The sequence below is a fragment of the Harpia harpyja genome, chromosome 2 (genome assembly GCF_026419915.1).
Source record: "Harpia harpyja isolate bHarHar1 chromosome 2, bHarHar1 primary haplotype, whole genome shotgun sequence".
NCBI lineage: Eukaryota > Metazoa > Chordata > Aves > Accipitriformes > Accipitridae > Harpia > Harpia harpyja.
In genome coordinates this window covers 19,067,652-19,081,820 of record NC_068941.1, presented here as the reverse complement: position 1 = coordinate 19,081,820, position 14,169 = coordinate 19,067,652, and the positions used below count along the sequence as shown (strand labels likewise).

At 40.2% G+C, this 14,169-nt stretch overlaps 1 protein-coding gene across 8 annotated transcripts in view; it reads left to right on the top strand.

The window, feature by feature from the left end:
* Nucleotides 1-14,169, top strand: part of WDFY3 (WD repeat and FYVE domain containing 3) — a 187,911-nt gene that overhangs the window by 36,399 nt on the left and 137,343 nt on the right. For 6 of the 8 annotated variants that reach the window (XM_052772380.1, XM_052772388.1, XM_052772360.1 and 3 more), the window contains exon 2: nt 2,814-2,908. The exons of 1 other annotated variant lie outside the window; for it this stretch is intronic. The gene's annotated coding sequence lies outside the window, so the exon portion shown is untranslated. Of the gene's footprint in view, nt 1-981; nt 1,100-2,813; nt 2,909-14,169 lie in introns of those variants that run through there. One more of the 8 variants, XM_052772342.1, reaches the window with a different exon arrangement.

Genomic DNA, 14,169 nt, shown 5'->3' with positions numbered 1-14,169 from the left:
GTAGGAGTGGTTTGGTTTTGGCACCAAGGAAGGCTTTAGTTCTTGTTAACTATGTTTAAACAGCACCTCCTGCCCCGCCCCATGTTATTTGGTTTTGAGACTGCGAGTCAAAACAACTCATTTTGTGCAGATGCTTTTGATGAAGTATTTCTCAAGCCATTATGACCCTAACAAACTTAAAATAAGGAAGTAGGGAAATGTGAGGGAGTCAAGACTTAGAGACAAGGCATTCCAGGTGTACTGTGGGAATACAGATAAACTAGGTGGTTCAGGTCCCAAAAGACCAGGTTGGAGGCATGGTTCCTTGGTGCTCCCACAATGTTCGTTCTTGTTACTGTACCTAGTTTCTGTTAGACCAAGTAAAGAAAGCATATGAAAGAAGGTTGCAAGCTGTCTTCAGGGTTTCACTTCCTCATGGTGTTTTTTACAATTTTGGCTGGAGAAGATGCTGATACTACCCTTTGATTTCTGCGCAAGTAAGCTTGTGGGTTTTGAGTACTTGCAGTGTAACTGGTCATTTGAACTTTGCAAATATAGTAAGTGTTAATTAAGTTTGGCTTAATTGCGGTCCGATCTGATTTGGAACCCCTACCTGAGACTTCCATTGTTTCTACAAATAAAAATCTATCGTTTTGAACCTGAGAGGTTGTTGGTGATATAATAAAATTCTTAGAGTGAAATGCAGTTGAAGGTAGCAGAAACTACAATTCCCTATTTGTTGAGGTTTACTGCCAAGCTAGTCTCAGTAACTGTTCCTATCACAAAAGGGCCATTTCTTTATCCTCTTAGTTTAAATATTTACTTGCTTCTATAGAGGTAAAAATAAAAGTGCTCACCGTACTTTTCTTGCATTTCTGAGTTTCGTGGTCCAGTTTCTACTGTTTCAAGTGCTGTGCACACAGAGTATTTGGTACTGGCTGCTGACTCATTATTTTTCCCCACGAACAGTTGCATGACGATGAGATGGAAGTGAGGGGACACAAGATGGGTAGAAGTGGAGGATGAAGGCTTTCCATGGGCACGTCGTGTTGAGTAAGGCGAGGATTCTGTAGGGTGGTTCCCTGGGCTTGATGATTCTGCGTGGCAGCACGGGCCTGTGGTATGTCACCCAGGCCTGGTATGAACCTGGACTTTCGCACTGGCAAAGCAGCATCTAAGATACCGCATATGATATGCGTCGTGGGCATGGATGCAGCAACACATGAAGCTGGATTCTAGGATATCTGCTGGTCTGAGTTTATCTAGCTTATTTTAGTTAGGGTGACCACAGCAGGTAGGTCGCTGGAGCTAATCTCCTGAGAAAATAATTGTAAGCGGATGCTGTGTGGCCTGTGGGTGGGAGAGGTAGGTGAGTTGAAGTAGCAAAGATGCTGTTGAGAATGCTAGTGGGGTGAGCGCATGAAGTGCCTGTGTGGAGGGATCGCTCTAGAAATCAAACTCACTAGCCCGTTGTCCTGTGTACTGGGGGGCGTTGGTACATTTTTCTAGTTTGTTGCTCAGATGCCTTTACCAGTTTCCTAGATTAAAATAGCAGTATTCTTTCTAAAAGCAGGCTTCACTCAACAAGCAAGTGCCCTTAGTCTTACAACAAAATAAACATAGTTTAAAACCTCCCGAGAGTCTCAAATGGCATACCTTGTTAATTGACTTAATTTCCCTGTTCAGGAGTAGCAGAGGATTTTATGGTCATGGAGGATCGAGTTAGAAGACAACTTCTTGCTTTAGCTGTTAATGCTGAACTCTTGCACTTGCTGGTGCATTACTTAAGTATTTAGTGCATGCAACAACATTGTAAGAAAATGTTTTATTATTATTAAGCGCTGCAACATCTCTCTGAGCAAGTTTGTCATGTTAGTGCCATCTCTCTCACAAAGCCTTTCTAAGGTACCTGATACTACGCTGCTTTTTTTGACCTGTGTCAATTCCACCCCCCCAAAATCTTCCTTGCTCCTTTTAATATACAAAATAATAAAACAACAAATAATGTGAATTGTATTATAAAGCTTACCCAGTTACTTTAGGTATGCCTGTACTGCGTAGTGCACCGTAGTGTAGGAACACCTGAACTACTACTAGTGCCGAATGGGTCTTACTGGGAATGAGAGGTAAAATAATGGTCTGCCATCTGCTAATTAACTGAGGTGCAGCATTTCACTGACGTACTTAGTTGTTTGCCAGGTCCAACAGTGAATAGTGCTGTTTTTGCTGCCTCTGCCACCTGCCTTGGGTTAGCTGGAGAATCTCATCCTGATGGATTTGTGGAGTCATGCTGAAGTGAGCTCAAACTCGGTGCCCCTTGTTGGCTTGTGTGTGTCCACTTGCAAATTTAAGATAAGCATTTTATAACTCTGAAAAAAGAGGCAGAAAAACTAGGGGAGAGGCCAGGGCAAACTAGACACATTCAGTAGCTTCACCGTTGCTCATCTGGGTTGGGGTCAATGCAGCTTAGTTCTTATTCCCGTGCTGTAATGATGAGAAATCACTTAGTTCCTCGGAGGGATGCACTTGCTGATCACAGGCTGTCAGTGCATTAATTACTGGGCTTGCACTTTATAGTAACTCTTGTAGTAATTCATGTGCTCTCAGTGAGTATCATTTAATTGGGAAGATAATGCTTGTTTAAGCTTAATGCTGTGTGTTGATTTCTTGTTTGCTACAGCTCCTTTATCAGGAGTTATTTAAAAGATTTCTTAGGTTTGTGAAAGTTGAGTTATCATAGAGGTGGCTGCTCTTCTCTTCCATTTCAAAGTGGCAAAACTGTGATTTTATTGTCACATTTATATTCTAACCTTTTTCCCCTTTACTTTACCTAGTGAAAGAACAGCTTTGGTGTTGAAGAGAAACCTCAGAAAAGAATGGGCCCTGTTTTCTTGAAGCTGTTTGCCCTGATGCCAAGAATGCTGTAGAGGTTAGTGATGTGGATGCTTAAGAGCTTTTGTAGAAATTGCCTTTTGATTTGTAATTGGTGCACATTTCAATAAAGTCTGTGTGAAGCAGTTAATTTGCCTGTCACAGAGAGTTAATTCAGGCACTGTCAGAACGTGGTCAGTTTAAAATCACTCTACCCAAACAAAATTTAGGGTTTTGTTTGTCTGTGTAGATGCTGTAGAAATACATAGCTGGATGTTCACAGAAAGTTGTGTGGTGTGATGCATGCTCAGAGTCAAGCTGCGTTAAATGTGGAGGTTTTCTTCGATAGGCTTAAAAAAAAAATAAAAGGTGAGAGTGATCATAATAAATGAGGTCATAACACATGTTTTTTTTTTTTTGAGTTTTTCAAGTCTCTTATTTTTACTTTGAGAGAATAATACTCCTGCTTTTCAGTAGAATGACAGGCTACGAGAGGTCCATTCTGTATCCATGCAAAGGTAATGTTATCTCCACTTTTGCCTCGAGTGACTTGCATTTCAGTTTTGTATTCTAGTTTCTTTGGATTATGTACAAACTGGGTAGACTGCTTGCTGCGTTTTTCCCAGTAGCTGTATAGTCCTGCTACAAATATTATGGCCTACAAGAGGCAGCTTCTTGCAAGTAGAATATTCAATCTAGTTTACTTTTGCATTTTTTGTAAAGCTAAAGAAGATTAAGTGGCTTTATCACCAGATTGATTTCTTCTTAACTAGTGAAGTCAAAAAAGCTCATATAACTATGAAATTCAGTAGTGCTTTGTTTTGCCGATGAAAAATGAAAGTAGCAAGTAAAATCTGATGGGGCGGGGGGGGGTAGAAGAGGTAGACATGTTGAAGTGCTTCTAAGCAACTGAATTTTCATAGCAGCAGTTGAGTTAAAATCTATTAAACCTGTCTGGTTACTGTAAAGGATTTCTAATCTTTGTTAGCTTACTTTAAAAGCATAGCTGTGTGTGGTGTGGCTACTGAAGAGTAATGTCCAAGCTTTGCTAGGACAGCCTTTAACATATAGACCCATTTGGAGCAAAAAGAAAAAAAACACAGTGGAAAAAATGCTGCAGCACATCACAGACACAGAAGGTGAAGGGTTGATCCAGTGGAAAAAGACCCGTTACTACAAGGAAATGCTAGTTGATGTAGCTCTGTGGCATGTAGCGCTTAACAACTGTTGCTGTAAGTGGTGCCATTTCTTATGGAGAGCTTTAGTTATTCATATGTTAACACCATTTTTATTTTATCTGGTATAAAAATGAGGCCTGTAAAATGTTCAAGGGGAGGTATCACTTCTACCTTAACAAAAGCACACAAAGACAAAACCCCCAAAACACATCCTTCCGTGTGAAATCCTGCATTCTAACATCAGTGCTTTCATTCTAGCTCTGTGCTGCTGCTTTAGTCTCTAATGTTTTGTTCATTAACAAAAAAAAATTTCTGTCCACAAGGGGTCTGATAGAAATATACCTTTTTTTACTTTCACAGAAAATACCTTGCTCCCTTTAACCTATTGTGTTCTCTTGTTAGTCTCACTCTTGACTTAGTAAAAGCAATCTGACGAGCAGACTGTTGAATGTGGACTGTTTTGTGAATCTGTGAAGACTGTCTTATTAGTATCATGATCTGCTGTTCAGATACTTATGTAGGAAATACTTCCTTGGCACTTTATGCATCCTGTTCTTCCAGTTCCAAGGACATGCAAGAACTGGCAGAGCTTATTAGCTTGGGTTTAGCGCTGCTGTCGTTATATTATTTTCTGACCTGAGCCTGCTGTATTTGATTTGGTTGGACTCTCTGTGGGGCCATGTTGAGTTTCTTTCCAGCTGTGGCATGACTTGTCTGCAGCTACATGGACAATAGTAAAAGTCGTGATGCAGTTTATAAACACATAGAAGATAATGAGATAAGGGAAGACAGCCAACCAACATGAATATGTCAAGGAGGAGGTTATATCAAGCCAATTAGTTTGCTTCCTTGACAGACGAATTGGATTCATAAGGGAGGGGAGGGATAGAAGTGATACAACTTGAAGTGTATAAGGTTTTGAAGGTTCATTTGAATGTAATACATGTAGTGATTTTTTTTTTTTTTTTAAATGGGATCTTCCTTAAATCACTGTACTGCAGGAGCAAAATTTATTAAAAATGGTTCAGAGGAGTATTTAACAGGGATTCAGGATCACCTGGAAAGGCATTTGAAGTAGGCTTCCTAACTAGCTTGCTGTGCCTGGATTTATCAATAGTGGCATCCATGATTTAGGTGGTAGAGTCGAGTCTGCTTACAAAATGTGCAGATGATGTCAGTTTGGGAGTAGGCGGTATGGGCACCACCAGGAGTTTATATTAAGGTGTTTGACTTTGTAATTGGGGTAAGTTAAGTGTTTGCATGTGTTCGTTTGACCTGACTCACACAATATTTATTTGCTATACCATAGTAACTCAGTCAGTGTACATAACGTAAGTATATTGAGTTTACTGAGTTGGAGGGCCTCTTCGAACACTTTTGTTTGTGGTACTTTCCTATCCTTTAGTACAATTACAGCGCTGAAACCTAGTACTTGAATGGAAACGGTTGTTACCTTAAAAAATGGTGTATCTGGATTTGAGGTCTTAGGACACCGCAGAGTTACACATGTGGAAGGTTAGCAACGCTCTTGGAAAGTCCCAGGGTGTTTTTCTTGTGCTGGAGGGGAACAGGAGGTTAGGCAATGTGGAATAGGCAGCTGCTCTTGCAGGCTTCTAGCAGTGTCTCCTCCCTGTCTTTCCACCGATGGCATAGCAACAGATCCAGTTAGGCAGCTGACAGTAGGGCTGCCTCCCTCTGTTTGGTCACTGTAATGCAGCTAAAGCAGCTTGTCTGGACTCTGAAAGCAGGCTGCTCCTGCAGCCCCTCTTTTTGCATTTCTGTGTGCACAGTCCAAAACATACGCTGCTGTCTGAGTGGTTGGTTGAGGTTCAGGAAGGATGGGGGGGGGGGGGGGGGGCGCGGGGAGAAGCAGTGCTTGAGATGTTCATGATGTGGATTATTATTTGGCTTGTTGAAGATGTACATGAGGCAAAAATAACTTCTGTATTCTTTCTGCTAGGTTGCTGGAGGAGATATCAGTGCTTCCCTCAGCACCAAGCCTTTTTTCCTTGCAGGACTTTGGTCTAATGTTTGTTTATTTGTAGTAGTTCCTTTAGTCTGCCATAGAGAGAAGATGTACGAGTAGGGAGAAGTGACCATATTCTTTAAGAGCTTTTGTGGAATAAGATATGAAATGTGGGAGTAATTGTCGTCTGGGATAGTGTTAGAGAAGTCTGACATACTGTGGTGTTTTAAGCTACCTGTGATAGAAAGGGTTGTTTGCGTGCTGTGCTTTTGCGTACACAATGCACTGCCCATAGTTGTCAGGTTATTGCGAAAGATTAATTTGCTGGCTTCCTTAGAGGTAAGCACCAATATTTCACACTGGATCAATAATTTTTGCTAGTGATAGATTAATGTCTGAAACTCCCTTTGACATGTTCCCGTCTGTTGGTGATGCCATAGCCTCTTATGGATGTGAAACATAGCGAGGGAAAAAATTGTCTCTATTGAGGTTAATTCTGTGGAGATGCTGCTCTCTGGTTCTGTAATCCCTACTGCTGTTTTCCTGACTTCTTGGAGTATGGCTCCTGCTCTTTGGTATCCTAGCAAATGTTTTTCTAGCAAAACTACAAATTAAGTTGATAACACATACACCTTAGCAGCAGAGACCTGGTGCACCAGTGGTGTATTTGGAATAGCAAAAATGCTGTGAATGTTTTCGTGCCCCATCTTACGTCCAAAATAGAGTGTACTGGAAGAGCTACTACTGGTAAGTGATAGCCTGTGAAAGGCAAGCCTTAGGCAGTCCCATGGAAAGACTCTAGGTCTCATGCATTGAAACAAACTGGAGGCTCAGTAAACCTAGGTTTAGAGCTTTCTCTTGTTTGATTATAACTTCAAAAAGCTGCCTGGGAGATATCTCAAAGACATGTTCCTGTAGATGCAGGAATAACTGTTCAAAGTGGTGGAAGAAAAAAAAAGCAGAAAAGTTAAAGTTGGGAAAACCTACCTATGTTGCATCTGATCTAGATTCTGCTAAGAAGTATCTCTTGTACTCCTTTTATTTTTCCAGAATAATTAGTTCTATTGTAACTGAAATTTAAACAAATTTACTTTTCTATGAGATAAGAAAAGTAGGAAAAATGCTGTCTTACAAATTCATTTGTAAGCTGTGATACATCATTCTCATTTGCAGTGACTGTGTTGCAGACCAGATGTCTTTATGCAGTTTTTCATCTCGTTTGGCTGCTTGTGTGATTCTGATTTATTTTTGTAAAGCAGCTGTTATCAGTTATTGTGGCCTGGGTATTGTAAGGCAGAAGGAGGAATCCCTTCCCTTTAGCTTCGCAGTTCCTCCCCGCATCCCCGTGCTTGCCAGGAGGGACCAGCTGCGCTCCACAATCAAACCAGCCTGGGCTCTGGTACAGCCGGCGCTGGGGGATGGCGGCGCAAAGCTCGGGAGATCCTCCTGACTGCCGGAAGGATGTTTACTAACGATGGGCTGGCAGTGGCTTGTAGGCAGAGGACCTTGCCATCTCCTATTAGTAATATCTTATGAGGAGAGGATTTGGAAACTACGATGCTTGCACTGAACTTCAAGAATTCGAGGTAGGATGAGACCTAAATGAATACAAACTACTCGTATTTCTTTGCATGATACTTCCCCCCCCCCCCCCCCACTAACATTTAATTTCATGACTGGCTTCTGTGAAGTTGTACTACTTCTTGTCAGATTCTTCTGGGGTTGTACTTGCTGTTATAAAAATGAACTGAACCAAATGACAAGCTGAGATTTAGTCAAAATATAGTGATATTTTGAATAATGTAAGTAATCCAACTGTACATAATTCTGTGTTTTGGATGTTGGCTGCACAGAAATAAGTGAAAAATAGGTAGATTACATTTGTCATTCCACCTAAGGAAGAAAATAATTGATTTTAGTTTGTCACTTGCGTAGTTTTCAAAATACAGCTAATACAAGCCTGTTCTCAAGTGCGGTAGTTCTGCTGTGAAGCAAGCTTGTTATCGACTTACATTAGACAACGTTCTTGGAAATGTAACAAAGTTGGAGAAGAACCCATCATATTAAAATTGTAATTTGCCTGTCTCTGAGTGCTATAGGCTTGATTTTTTTTTCTCTTTGAATAAGAGAAGCTCACTTTTGGGGGATTTCTAGCTATCCTATTTAATCTTGCAGTATACTGCATAAAGTTCTGTCGAGAAAGCATTTATTCACTGTGAAACACAACTTTCATTTTGGTATTATTGCCAAGCAGGAGTGGAACATGGGTAATGGAGAGGAAAACAAAAATAGTTTTGAAAGTAGTTGTTGTAAATAATACATACGCCAACCCCATTACTGACAGTAAAAAGTAAGCTAAATAGGTATGGATTTTTGAAAATTTGCTTTGTTCCTGTATGAGACACACCAGCTTTAATGTCCAAGAATATCTACGCCCACTCTGGTCATTTAGTAAGTGTGCTACTGAACACCAGAAAAAAATTTTCAGCAGTGCTAAATGCTTGATTGAAGAATTGGGGAGAACTGGAAGAATGCATTCACTTGAGCAATTAATATTGCTTTAAAAGTCTGCAATTTTAGTCGTCTTTGTAGGTTTGTGTTTGTGTTGTTTCGGTTTGGGGTTTGTTTGTTGTGTTTTTTTCTTTTCTTTTTTTCTATTTAATCTTTTATCTGACACATTAGCTGCTGGGGGACGGAAATCTTGTGGCTCTGATGGGGTCCTTTAAATCAGAAGAACTGTATTCTGCCTTGGTTCTGTCCCAGTCTTCCTCTGCAAGCCTGGTAGCTCTCTTGACAGACTCTACCCTGTCATCTGGAAGCAGCAATGTCTTTTGTGTGTTAGTGGGGAGCTAGAGCTATTTTCTGTAAGGAAAGATTTACAATCAGCTATTTTGTCTTTACTTTTCACTCCCTGCGAGGCTCCTGAGAAGTGTCCCCATGTGCAATGTGGAGAAGCTGTTTCCAAAGCCAGGGCTGGAATCCCAAGGTGATGTCTAGCTCTGCCTCAAGTTTGCAGGGCACAGTGTGGTGTTTGAAGGCTGCAGATTGACCCTTCTCAGTCTCATCTTCAATTGGTGACTATTATCCCCAAAGGATCTTCTGTCACCCAAGGGGGGGGGGGGGGAGGAGGAGGAGGAGTAGAGGAGAGGGAAGGTGAGAAGGAAAGACAGTACTTTCCCCCCATCGTTACAATACTTGCTTAGTTACATGAAACATAGGAATCTTTACTGGTTTTCCCAGTGGCAATGCATCTGCTGGAGCAATGAAGCTGGTGAAGGGTCTAGAGAACAAGTCTTATGAGGAGTGGCTGAGGGAACTGGGTTGTTTAGCCTGGAGAAAAGAAGGCTGAGGGGAGACCTTATGGCTCTCTACAACTACCTGCAAGGAGGTTGTAGCGAGGTGGGTGTCAGTCTCTTTTCCCAAGTAACAAGTGATAGGACAAGAGGAAACAGACTCAAGTTGCGACAGGGGAGGTTTAGATTGGCTCTTAGGAAAAATTTCTTCACCAAAAGGGTTGTCAAGCATTGAAACAGGCTTCCCAGGGAAGTGGTTGAGTCACCATCCCTGGAGGTATTTAAAAGACATGTAGATGTGGCACTTAGGGACATGGTTTAGTGGTGGACTTGGCAGTATTAGGTTAACGGTTGGACTCTGATCTGAAAGGTCTTTTCCAACCTAAATGATTCTATGATTCTGTGCTGTATGGTATGCAGCACTTAGGTCCAGTAGAGCTCAGTGGATGTCTTTGTACCTTCCTAGTTTCAGTGTAGGGGAACCTCATCTAAGAAAAGTCAGTTCAAGAGTAGTCCATTAAATGCCATTGTCCGTGGTGCCCGGCTTCCACATGGTGTTTACAGAGGGGCCTTTGCGTGGGGGTGTGTAGGGGGTGGTCAGGTTCAGCAGCTTCCTGTTGGGTGCAAACACACAGTGGAATAATGCAATAGTTGGAAGAGATCCGTTATTGTTTAAAAGGCAGTAGTGATGTGTACTGCTTTTCCATACATATCTGGTCTGAAACTTGAAAGAGGTTGTGATCATTCACCCTTACTTACTTCCTGTTGCTTCAGAAATAAGTATTTGTGCCCAGGGTTTAACGCTGATACACTGCTGTTGCACTCTTTCTGACTAGATGGTAGCAGAGAGAGGAATTTTATTGCATCAGCCAAGCATGTGCTGGTAGGATCATTATTTTGTTTTTCTTATCTAGGTTGTTAGAAACAAGGGCAGCTCTATGGAGACAAATTTTATAGGTAACGGGCTTCTACTTACTGCTCTTTCATATGTAAATTTCCTAAAGACAGAAGAAATATTCTTCTTTTGGGTATATAAATGGCTGTTTTACATGGCTGGGGGAAGTTCATTCTTTAGATTGCTGTTGGGAAGAAAAAACACAACCACCACCACCACAACAGACGGGGACCCGCTTTGCATAATACCACACTCCTTTTAAAAAAAATCTGGTGGCTTTTTCAGCTGAATATCAGAACTGTACTTAGACTCACTATTGTCATTATTGAACGTGCTGTTTGGGACTACCGTGTTTTGTACATGGCCTTACTGCTTAGATGTAACAGCCTGTCTCCTGTTCCAAGTTCGCAGATTTCATTACCCATCTTCTTCCCCCCCACCCCGCCGTTACTTGGAAAGGCAAACAGACCAAAGCACTCTTCCCCTTTCCTAATAATGGTTCATTGTTGGTTCTAGTAGAATAACTTTTCTAGGAAGGCTTTTTTACTTAGCTTGTTTACTGCTAATGCAAAAGCTACCCTCTGGAACAGTGTTTTTTCCCTATGCCTTTGTTGATGTCTGCATGCCAACCAAGCACATGCTTATCTCTTCAGATCCCAGATTATTTTGCTTTTTTATTTGTTTGTTGCTTTGTGTTCTGCTCTGCCCCCCCCCCCCCTTTTTTTTTTCCAGGGGCTTCTTAGCAGCATTTCCTCTCCTGAATGGCATACTTTAGTCATTGCCATGCAATTCAGGTTGGCAAAGTAAAATTTCAGTTCTGCTCTATTCCCAACGGGCTGTAACTGGCATTCTGTTTTTCCAATTAATGCAAATCAGTTTATTGAGGCCTTTTGAAAACAAAAAAATCCCAAGAAAAACAGCATTCAAAGATGCTCAAGATATTTTACCATGCAACATAGCAAGAACTCCTTAATTAGAATTTGCGCTCCAAAAATATTGAGGAAGCAAATAGCCCATTCTGTTTTGGTTTTGGTTTTTTTAACCAGTTGTTACCTGTCTTTGTAGTGTTCAGCAAACTTTTCCTGACACTGCATAGATTACTTGTTTTATAAGCTTTTGGTGTAATGTTCTGATTCTGAAGAATCTTATCAATTCCTCTATTTCAGATGATTTTGCTGAAGTGCAAATGTTTCTGAGATGTTTCAATTCTTGCAGCCTATGTTCAAAACTGGAACGATATTTCAGTACTTGCTTTTCTCCAATATGTTTTTCAGCTGTAGGTGTTAATAGCAGTATTGAGGTTTGCAGGATAATTTGAGTTTGCTTTTCCATTGTCTTGCCAGCTAGCAGGTGTGAATGGGGATCATTCACACCTGCAAGAGTGGCCAGGTACAAAGTTCCAAATTAACACTAATCTGGTAGATTTTTCTTTCCAAAAGTAATCTGCTGAGTTTATAATGTATGCCAACTGAGAACACTGAAAACCAAAATTTTTATTCTCTCAGTCTGAAACTCGTTAACTTACTAGGCACAATTTTCCCATAAATGAGTGTTCCAAAAATACATGTCAGTGGAGAAATTTCTCCTATTTTTGTCATTATCTTTTGTGTCTGTGCTCTAGCCAACCTGGACTTTCCTTCTGCCTGTCAGGATTTTTGCATTGCACACATTTTTGTCTCCTCAGTTACTGTGTTTCTCTGGTAAATAGTGTCCTTTGCGCTCCTTGAAGGAGAGGAAGAATTGTATGCCCAGAACTAGTTCAGACTTCATTGCAGTCAGGGCTGGATTGCCAGCTTGAGACCACACTGGAACAGGTCAAAGGAGTGGAAAAAATGCCATAGTGGTATGATTGCACAAGCATGAGCAAATAGTTTCTTGGAGCCTGAATGTCTATGGACAAACTTGAACGTGCTAACACAGGTCTCTCCTTTCTAACATAATACTTATATAGAGCCACTACTTTAATCTTTACTGTAACCCATGATTAGGGTTAATGAAACATGTTAAGATTTTTTTTCTGGAGTAACCATTCCTCATCTCCTAAAGCAGAAAGGCTTCTTTTACATATGAAGAGTTTTATTTGGTCCTCAGCCCTGCAATGGCAATATATTTTGCCTTGCACAAATGATTTAAAACCCTCTTCTGGCATAAATACTACCTTTATTTTTTTTTTTCTCTCAACATAAGGAGATGCCGTGGAATTGAACAGTTTGAGGTACGGGATTTCAGACTTCCTTCATGGCTAGCAAATCCAAACTGGTTTTTGGAGGTGACATCTGTGTTTATATGCAGATGAGGTGATTAAAGACTTAGCATTGAAATTCACAGATGAAGCTGTGTAGAACCCAGCAGTTAAATGTGGATTTCAGGTAGGCTTAGGGGTGGACTGTATTTCTTGGTCTTGTTTTGTGAAGAGGTGAAGGACCATCTATACTATTATAGGTACCTCAGAGATGAGGTTTTCTGCACCTCTTAGTTGGATGTTAATGCAATATTTATTACATGCTATTTGGCTTCTGAAATGTGAAAATTACTCATGAAATTTCCCTGACCTTTTTCAAATGCCACTTTTAAACAAGTGGTGGGTGTATCTATTCAATTACCTTTTGGTTCTCAGCGTAGTGTGTGGTAGTCCAACATGAAATGAGAATTTGCCTTTCATTTTAGTTGAAAAAGATGTAGAGTAAAAAATGCAAAGGCAGAAACCTTAAATTAATGTATGTGGTCGGTATAAATAACTTATGTTTGAGCTTTCTGGCAGTTTGCTTTGTGGGCATTTGCAGTTCTTTAGCTTGATTATCGGTTTATTACTGAGCTGAAAAATAGGAGTCCTTAAGTCTTGTTAAAGGCTTGCTTTTAGAAAAGCAGTACTGAGAATTGTGTTTGTGCTGGTGACAGATCCTAATGTGTGCTAAATAAAGATGTAGGAAGCAATTTTATCGGCATCCAGCCAAAAATCACATTCTAGATGTTATGTAGACAGTTTTGCTCCTGCTAGGAAAAGGCAAAACAAGTGCTTGCTTCCTCGCGTGCTCTTCTTTGCTCTTTGTAAAACTGACTTGTAGCTCTTTCCTGTTTGATAAAGCTAGGAGTTTTGAGCACCATCCCTAAATATCTATGAACAATGATTTTAGTCGCATCCTTTACCTCCACATGTGCATCAGTAGTCCTTTATGCTAGGTAACTGTTGTTCTGTGCTATTGCACTAAAAAATAAAGTTGAAGTAGGCCCTTGAGTTGCAAGGGCATAATGGATGGTGAGTCTGCAGTTGAGAACTTAAAAGTTGTCTGTGCTTCTCGTGTATGGAAATAGAAGCAAAGAACATTGATGCAACTTTTAACTGTGGTTTGGAGAAGTACTACATCTTGTTTTCAGCTGTGGTAGGATTTAATACTTTCTTTTACAGGCTTTATGTTTTGGAGGTGGCAGAATAAATGTTTGTAGCGTGGAAATATTTTATTAAAGTACCAGAAGTAACTTTAGGAAATAAGATTTTGTAGTTATTAATTAAAGCATTACACAATGCAATGATAGGATTATCTTCTAGACATAAGCTATAAACTAATAAGTCAGGAAAAAATAGGCTATATGCAGAAGTAAAAAGCAGTACTTAATTTTCTTATTTGAACAAAATGAAGTGCAAAAACTTGATATAACTGAAGTTCATTTTAATTTAAGTTAATACTAAATAAGAAATATGTACATTATTATTCTTTAGTGAGACAACTTTCCTCCATCCGTGCAGCATAGGTCAAAAGTATCACTCTTACTTAATTGTTGTCCTTCTTTTTCACTGAATATAAAACATTAACCTTCAAGAGGGTACAAACCACAGGAAAACTACTCTATCAGCACTTGCTATTATGTGTCATTATCATGAATAATTTGTGGGAAATGGACCTAGAAAGAAGACTGATAGTCCGTATTTTATATCTGTGTCTTTCTCACTAACCAGTTACTTAAGTTCTTCATATTTGTTAAAGAATT